The sequence below is a fragment of the Macaca thibetana genome, chromosome 8 (assembly GCF_024542745.1).
Source record: "Macaca thibetana thibetana isolate TM-01 chromosome 8, ASM2454274v1, whole genome shotgun sequence".
NCBI classification, from domain to species: Eukaryota; Metazoa; Chordata; class Mammalia; order Primates; family Cercopithecidae; genus Macaca; species Macaca thibetana.
In genome coordinates, this window is record NC_065585.1 from 101,852,796 (window position 1) to 101,862,113 (window position 9,318).

General features: G+C 42.1%; 1 non-coding gene across 1 annotated transcript; it reads right to left on the bottom strand.

Annotated features, from left to right (window-relative positions):
* Positions 1-6,810: 6,810 nt before the first annotated feature.
* LOC126961930 (small nucleolar RNA SNORD65) lies at positions 6,811-6,883 on the bottom strand. Its single transcript, XR_007728510.1, has one exon. It is a non-coding gene; the product is annotated as a small nucleolar RNA SNORD65 (small nucleolar RNA).
* Positions 6,884-9,318: the final 2,435 nt, after the last annotated feature.

Genomic DNA, 9,318 nt, shown 5'->3' on the forward strand with positions numbered 1-9,318 from the left:
CATAGGTTTGGATTAAGCAGGTTCTTCAAAGAAACAGAACCAATAGTGTGTGTGTGTATGTATGTATATATGTATGTATGTATGTATGTATGTATGTATGTATGTATCTATCTATCTATCTATCTATCTATCTATCTATCTATCTATCTATCAATCATAGGAATTGGCTCACAGGATTATGGAGGCTGAGAAGTCCCAAAATCTGCTGTCTGCAAACTGGAGAACCCAGAAAGCCGATGGTATGATTTAATCTGAATCTGAAGGCCTGAGAACCAGGGGAGCTGATGATATGAGTCCCAGTCCGAGTTCAAAGGCCCAAGAACCAGGAACACCAATGTCCAAGGGCAGGATGAGATCGATGTTTTTCAGCACAAGGAGAAAGAGAGAGATAGAGAGAGGGAGAGGGAATGAACCCTTCCTTTCTCTGCCTTTTGGTTCTATTCAGGCCCTAAGTAGATTGGATGGTGCCTACCCACATTGGTCGGGGGAGCATCTGCTTTCCTCTGTTCACCAATTCAGGAGCAAATCTCTTCCAGACTTCCCTCAAACACACACAAGGAAATAATATTTTACCAGCTGTCTGGTACCTTCATCCAGTCAAGTTAATACATGAAAGTAACTATCGCCAGACCATCCTTTATCAACTTGGCACCTGGATGCATCTTCTTAAGCCATACTTAATCTCCAAATAAATAACAAGGTCATAATCCTACCTGACTCGATACAACTAGCCTGCGTAGAAGTGAAAACACACTAACCCCTTCCCCAGCAGAGGAGGTAAAGTTTTTGAGTAATTATTATTCTTCTACTGATATCTCATAACTTAAGTACTATGATGTAAAATTAACAGTACTTAAATAGTGATGTAAAGTCAACACATCTTATGTTACATTATAAGGGAATCAGAGGGGAAAAGTATATTAGCTTGATACATGTACCTATGCACACAAACACATTCTTTTTTTTTTTTTTTTTTTGAGATGGAGTCTTGCTCTGTCACCCAGGCTGTGTGTAGTGGCAAAATCTCAGCTCACTGCAACTTCCACCTCCTGGGTTCACGTGATTCTCCTGCCTCAGCCTCCCTAGTAGCTGGGATTACAGGTGCCCGCCACCACGCCTGGCTACTTTTTGTATTTTTAGTAGAGATGGGGTTTCACCACGTTGGCCAGGCTGGTCACGAACTCCTGACCTCAGGTGATCCACCCTCCTTGGCCTCCCAAAGTGTTGGGATTACAGGCGTGAGCCACTGTGCCCGGCCAATAAACATATTCTTAACAAAATATTGAGAAAATAGGACAATTACAGTGTTTATTTCTGTAACTGACCACGTGGTTGTAGCTGGTATTTATAGCACTTTCTTCTACTACCCATTCTGTATTCCTTTTGCCTTCATCAAGCACCTTAGCTGGTTGTGATTCTTTACCTGATAGGGTGACCCAAACTTTCAGTCCTGAAGAGTCTGGGCCATTTGGGTTTGGCCAATCTAGGCCAATTTGTCTAGATTGGGTTGTTGTAGTTTCCCACTGACCTTAATCACGGGGTATGGAAATACTAAGAGATACCCTAAGGGATCTCCTGTATTCCAGACATGCTCTTCCTTACCTCCATTGTGGAGTAGTAGGCCAATTTCCCTTTGGTGCTCTAAATCAATCACCCCGGCTAACACCGTAACTCCCTTTGCCTATTGACTCAGAGACATGGGATGTCCAAAGTGGCTGGGTGGCATGTTAACTTCCAGCTCAGTGGAATTATTGTTGTTTCTCCTGGTGGAAGCGTTCCTCCCTCTGGAACTAAGAACTCTAGGCCAACAGAACATCCAGTTTTGGGAAGAAGGGTGATCTTGGAAGTGTTCATATAATTTGCTCCCCTTTCTCCTTGAACCAAGGAAAGTCCCTCTTACATGAGAGTTTTCATGTCCGCAACTGAATCTGCTACATTACAAAAAATTGGAAGAGTCAAAAATATCAGAAGAGTATGTTCTTGTTTTCTTTCCATTGGAAAAAGGGTGGACAGAGCTGGGGGAGGTGCACAGCTACAGCGTGGGCATTAGCAGCCTGTCCTGCGGGAGGCACGGGTGCTGCTCGCTCCCTACTTCTGAGTAGGCTGAGACCACTCTCTTCCTTCTCATTCTCACTGGGCAAGAGCCTTGGGACAGCTCTCTGAAGAATAAAACAAACCTTTTCTGCATGTATAATTGATATAAATTTGATTATACTGTACTTTTTATTTCGTGTGTGTGTGTACATGAGATTACTTGTACACTCCCTTTCTCCCTTTTCTTTTGCTTATCTCCCTTTTCTGTCCCCCCCACCCCATGTCCCCAATGACATCAGGTCTCCCCAACCCCATGTAATCCTTTTTTTTTTTTTTTTTTTTTTTTTTTTTTTTTTGACAGGGTCTCACTCTATCACCCAGGCTGGAGTGCGGTGGCACAATCTCGGCTCACTGCAACATCTGCCTCCTGAGTTCAAGTGATTCTCCTGCTTCAGTCTCCCAAGTAGTTGTGATTACAGGCACGTGCCAACACTCCCAGCTAATTTTCTTATTTTTAGTAGAGATGGGATTTTGCTTTGTTGGCCAGGCTGGTCTCAAACTCCTGACCCTAGGTGATCCACCTGCCTCAACCTTCCAAAGTGCTGGGATTACAGGAATGAACTGCCGCACTTGTCCTCCCAAGGTAATCTTATATTAACAACCTGTAATGTATTCTTCCATATTTTTTTCCTATTCATTTAATCTCACGTACACACACACACACAAACACACACGCAAATACTCATAGAAGCTTTTCTGATTAATTTTACAATTGGAATCATATACACTTTTCTGCATGTTGCTTTTCTCACTTAAAAATATCCTGCAAAAATCTTTCCAAATCAATGGATGTAGTTCACGCATTCCCGATGGGAGTGACAGCGTGCCCAGAGAGGGTGAAAATTGCTTCTCAGAGGATGTATGAAAAAAATGTACTTTTTAAAAAATGTATAAATCACAGAGACACATACAGTACCTAAATAGATATGCTGTATGTTTCTGTATGTTTGTGGTATTAAAATTCCATGGGGGAGGAATCAGGGGGAAAATGTCTAAGGAGGCTCTTGGAAGGTGATAATAGAAAAAGGCTGAGAAACACTGGTGTCACCTTTTACACTTTTTAAAGTGGCCGCATAGTATTTCCTGGTGAGTCTGCACCCTGACTGACTGCAGCGCCCCCTGGTGGAAGGGCAGTCACTTCGTTTCCGGGGTTTTCTCCAGTATGAACATGCTGCAGTAACCGTTCTTGCTGATGCCTTTCACATTGGTGATTGTGTTTCTGTGGGACCCATCCTCATGAGCAGAATTGCTGGGTTGAAGGGATATGTATTTTATTTTATTTTATTTATTATTATTATTATTATTTTTTCAGATGGAGTCTTGCTCTGTCGCCCAGGCTGGAGTGCAGTGGTACAATCTCCGCTCACTGCAACCTCCACCTCCTGGATTCAAACAATTCTCCTGCCTCAGCTTCCAGAGTAGCTGGGACTACAGGCGCCTGCCATCACACCTGGCTAATTTTTGTAGTTTTAGTAGAGGAGGGGTTTTGCCATGTTGGCTAGGCTGGTCTCGAATGCCTGACCTCAGGTTATCTGCCTAACTCAGTCTCCCACAGTGCTGGAATTACAGGCGTGAGCCACCGCGCCCAGCCAGAATATGTATTTAAAACTTTAAAATAATAAAAAAAACAAACTTTTACATCGTCAGATCACCTTCCATAAAGCTGTAACACTTCACACTTCAAGGAACAAGATATGAAAGCACCCTTTCCCCTACATCCCTACTGGCAATAGGTGTTACAGCGCTTTATGAGTTTTTTATAGTTTGATGGGTATAACATAAAATCTTGTTATTTAAACTTATACTTCCCTAACTACTAGTGAATTTGACCACCTTTTAAATATGCTTACTGGTCATTTGGACTTGCTTTTTTCCATATTGCCTATTTATATCCTTTGACCAATTTTTATTTTTTTGAGATAGAGTCACTCTGTCACCCAGGCTGGAGTGCAGTGACACGATCTCGGGTCACCGTGATCTCCTTCTCCCAGGTTCAAGCGATTCTCATGCCTCTGTGGCCCAAGTAGACGCAATTACAGGTGTATGCCACCAAATCTGGCTAATTTTTTTTTGTATTTTTAGTAGAGAGGCCGAGGTGGGTGGATCACTTGAGGTTTGGGAGTTCAAGACCAGCCTTACCAACATGGCGAAACCCTGTCTCTACCAAAAATACAAAAATTAGCCAGGCGGGCTTCTGAAATCCCAGCTACTCGGGATTCTGAGGCAGGAGAATCACTTGAACTGGGAGGTGGAGGTTGCCATGAGCCAAGATTGCACTCCAGCCTGGGTGACAGAGCGAGACTCTGTCTCCAAAAACAAAACAGAATAAAACAAAAACAAAACAAAACAAAGAAACAAAAAACAAAAGAAGACAGGAGAAGAACTTGTGTAGACCATTGAAATAAAGGACTTCCAAGCAAGAATTCTACACCTAGCGGAGACATGATTCACCTACAGGGAATAAGATGTTTGTGTATGGACAAGAATTCATGGAGTATATAATCCCTTATTTTGTCTGAAGAAAATATTGAGAAAAGATCTAGACAAAACAATAAAGAAACAGAAAAATCTTAAGGGGGAGAAAAGTGGGAAAAAAAAATATATATTTGAAACAAGTGAATAGGATAAATAAATTTTCTGGAATTGTGTAATGTAAGAAGAAAAGAAACAGAATCTTAAGAATGCACTAAATTATCTTACCATGTTTCAAGAGGAGTTGGGAAAGAAAGGAGATGAATTTTGAAGAGTTCTTCTTATTTTTTTTTTTTTAAATGGAGTTGGCAAGTTAAGGGATAAAAAGAGAAAAAGAGCACCTGAGTGTGGAAAATAGGACATGATTGTCACTTCTTTGTTTTTCCCTCCTCAGAGGGCTACTACTTTTAAATTTTATAATTACTGTTTCTTCTTCTTTTTTTTTTTTTTTGAGATGGAGTCTCACTCTGTCATCCAGGCTGTAGTACAGTGGTGCAATCTCGGCTCACTGCAGCCTCTGCCTCCTGGGTTCAAGTGCTTCTCCTGCCTCAGCCTCCCAAATAGGGATTATGGGTGTGCAACACCACACCCAGCTAACTTTTGTGTTTTTAGTAGAGACAGGGTTTCACCATGTTGGCCAGGCTGGTCTTGAACTCCTGGCCTTAAGTGATCTGCCCGCCTCGGCCTCCCAAAGTGCTGGGATTACAGGTATGAGCCACAGTGCTCCGCCCTTATTATTTCTTTTGTTATACTTTCTCTCTATATATCTCTAAGTAATATATTTTAAAATTTTGCCTGTTTTGATAATATATATGTATATATAAAAATGTATTTTAATTAAGTATGCACTTTTCCCAAACCTGCTTTTCCTCTTATAGTTATGTTTTTGAGAGTCATCAGTACTAATGCTGTATTTCACTAATTTTCCGTGCTGTAAAATATTCCGTTATAGGATTTCACCACAGTTTATATATAAATTTGCCTGCTTATGAAATTGAGGTAGTTTCTTTGTTTGCTGTTGTGGTAATGATGCTATGAACATTGTTTTGCCTGTTTCCTGGTGCATACATGCAATAATTTCTTTGGGGTATCTGTCTTAGCATGGGATGGCTGAGTATAGGGTACACACATCTTCAGTTTATTCAGATAATTACAAACTATTTTCTAAAATGGTTAAACCAATATATACCCCTGGCAGCAACGCAGAACCTTTCAGAGCCACTTCTTCCCTGTGTCAGATTCCTATTGCTGCTGTGACAAATTACCACAAACTTAGTGGGTGAAAGCAATGCAAATGTATTCTCTTAAGCTTCTGGAAGTCAGAAGTCGGGACAGCAGTTTTCCTGTGTGAAAGGCAAGGTGTTGGCAGGAATGACCCTTTTGGATGCTCTGAGAGGACCGTAGGTTCCCTTTGGCTGTTAATGCTGCCTGGATTCCTTGACAGTGATCATCCAGTACCTGCTGGCATCATCACAGCGCCTTCTCCTCTTCAGTAGTTCTGTTTCCCTTGACTCCCTCTTACAAGGACACGTGATGGTATCATTGGACCCATGTGGATCATTCAGATTTATTTATTTATTTATTTATTTATTTATTTAGAGACAGGGTCTTGCTCTGTCGCCCAGGCTAGAGTGCAGTGGTGCGATGTTGGCTCACTTCAACCTCCGCCTCCTGGGTTTCAGCGATTCTCCTGCTTCAGCCTCCTGAGAGCTGGGATTACAGGTGTGCATCACCACGCCTGGCTAATTTTTGTACTTTTAGTAGAGACAGTGTTTTGCCATGTTGGCCAGGCTGGTCTTGAACTCCTGACCACAGGTGATCTGCCCGCCTCAGCCTCCCAAGGTGCTGGAATTGCAGGTGCTTGTTATTTTCACTCTTCCCTTTCTTCATGATGTCTTTTGCTGACCAGTGTTTCTTTGTGTCAATGTGGTAAAATGTATCTTCTGTGCATTTTTGTCCTAAGAAAATTTATATTGCCTCAAAGTCCCATTTTCTTGTATTTTCGTTTTCAAGGTTTTTCTCAATATCTTATGAAAAATTGTAAGTATGTAGAAAAGTTAAAAGAATTTTACAATGAAAACTCACAGACCTACTGCCAAAATTTCACCATAAGCAGTCTGCTACATGTGTTTCAATATGCATTTTTCCATTATCCATTCATTTCAAAGTAAGATAAGACATCAGCACATATGTAAACATGCATATTATTGAGTTCAATATTTATTTTTAAGTATATTTCTTTTTCTTCATAAAATTGTAGGTTCACCACTATACAATCTGCTGGTAATTCCAGCTATTTGGGGTGATTTCATCACACACACACACACACACGCATATATGTATATGTATATATATATTTCATTTAATGTAAACTTTAGCTACAATGAAATGTTCAAATCTTAAGTGTACATTTTGAAAAATGCATCCTTTTATGTGATGCAAACCCATATCAAATGGTAAAACATCACCATCACTTCAGAAATTTTCTTTATGCTCTCCCTAGTCAATTATTTGTTTGTTTGTTTGTTTTTCAGAGACAGGGTCTTGCTCTGTTGCCCAAGCCGAAATGTAGTGGTGTGACCATAGCACACTGCAGCCTCAAACTCCTGGGCTCATGCAATCCTCCCGCCTCAGCCTCCCAAGTAGCTGGGACTCTGGTGCACACCACTGCAGCTGGCTGTCCCAAGTCAACTCTTAACTTTACCTTTTCAGACATTAACGACTATTTTGATTTTTTCCATTGCAGATTAGATTTGCCTGTTGTAGAATTTCCCATAGGTGGAGTTGCACAGCATGCACGCTTGTGTGCGAGGTTCCTTTCAGTTAGCATAAGAGTTTTGAGAGGCATTCATGCTGCTGCATGTATCAGTAGCTCATTCTTTTTTAATGAAGGGTAATTTTATAAACCATAGTTTGTTTATTCCAGCCTCCTATTAATACTCGGGATTTGACTATTAAGAACAGGCCGGGCGCGGTGGCTCAAGCCTGTAATCCCAGCACTTCGGGAGGCCGAGACCGGCGGATCACGAGGTCAGGAGATCGAGACCATCCTGGCGAACACAGTGAAACCCTGTCTCTACTAAAAAAATACAAAAAACTAGCCGGGCGAGGTGGCGGGCGCCTGTAGTCCCAGCTATTTGGGAGGCTGAGGCAGGAAAATGGCGTGAACCCGGGAGGTGGAGCTTGCAGTGAGCTGAGATCCAGCCACAGCACTCCAGCCTGGGCGACAGAGCAAGACTCCGTCTCAACAACAACAAAAAATAAACAAATAAATAAAATAAATAAATAAAGAACAAAGCTGCTCTAAGTATTCTTATATAAGTGTTTGCATAAGCATGTTTTTATTTCTCATTGTTGAGTCACAGCATAGGTGTATGTTTTACATTTTTTTGAAGGGGTGTATTAGTTCATTCTCACACTGCTATAAAGAACTACCTGAAGGCCAGGCGTGGTAGCTTACGCTTGTAATCCCAGTACTTTGGGAGGCCGAGAAGGGCAGATCATCTGAGGTCAGGAGTTCAAGACAAGCCTGGCCAACATGGGGAGACCCCGTCTCTACTAAAAATACAAAAATTAGCTGGGTGTGGTGGTGGGCGCCTGTAATCCAAGCTACCTGGGGGGCTGAGGCAGGACAATCGCTTGAACCCGGGAGGTGGAGGTTACAGTGAACGGAGATAGTGCTGTTGCACTCCAGCCTGGGTGACAGAGTGAGACTCTGTCTCAAAAAAAAAATTAAAAAAAGAAAAAAAGAAAAAAAAAACTACTTGAGACTGGGTAATTTATAAAGAAAAGAGGTTTAATTGACTCAGTTTCTGCATGGCTGGAGAGGCTTCAGGAAACTTACAATCATGGTGAAATGTGAAGGAGAAGCAAGGCACATCTTACTCGGTAGCAGGAGAGAGAAAACCCCCATCAGATCTCGTGAGAACTCACTATCGCGAGAACAGCATGGGGGACACTGCCCCCATGATCCAATCACTTTCCACCAGGTCCCTCCCTTGACATGTGGGGATTACAATTTGCGATGAGAGTTGAGTGGGGACACAGAGCCAAACCGTGTCAAGGGGTTTCACCATTTTATTTTCCCACGAACAATGCAAGAGTTCCAGTTTTCCACATTGTCCCCAACATTTAGTGTCGTCAGCAATTTAAATTTTGGCTACTGAATTTTAGCATGGAGTGGTATCTCATTTGGTTTAAACTTGCTTTTCCTTGATATTGAGCACTTTCTCATGTGTTTATTGCCATTCATACAGAGTTAGGAAATCTGTTCAAATCTTTTGCCCGTATTTTAAGTTGGGTTGTTTGTCTTTTTTTTTTTTTTTTGAGATGGAGTTTCATTTTTGTTGCCCAGGCTGGAGTGCTAGTGGCGCAGTCTCAGCTCACTGCAACCTCCACCTCCCAGGGTCAAGCGATTCTCGTGCCTCACCCTCCCAAGCAGCTAGGATTATGAGCTCCTGCCACCACGCCCGGCTAAGTTTTTTGTCCTTTTAGTAGAGACGGGGTTTCACAATGTTGGCCAGGCTAGTCTCGCATTTCTGACCTCAAATGATCTACCCGCCTTGGCCTCCCAAAGTGCTGGGATTACAGATGTGAGCCACTGCGCCCAGCTGGATTGTTGTGGATTCTCTTTATCAGTTTGAGGAAGAACTTCCAGGGTGTTAGAGCTGTGCAGGCGTTCCCAGGCAAACTGTGAGACTAAGGGCTTTTTTGAGGACTCTTTGAATTTGTGCTTTTGAGGTCATTTTTGGC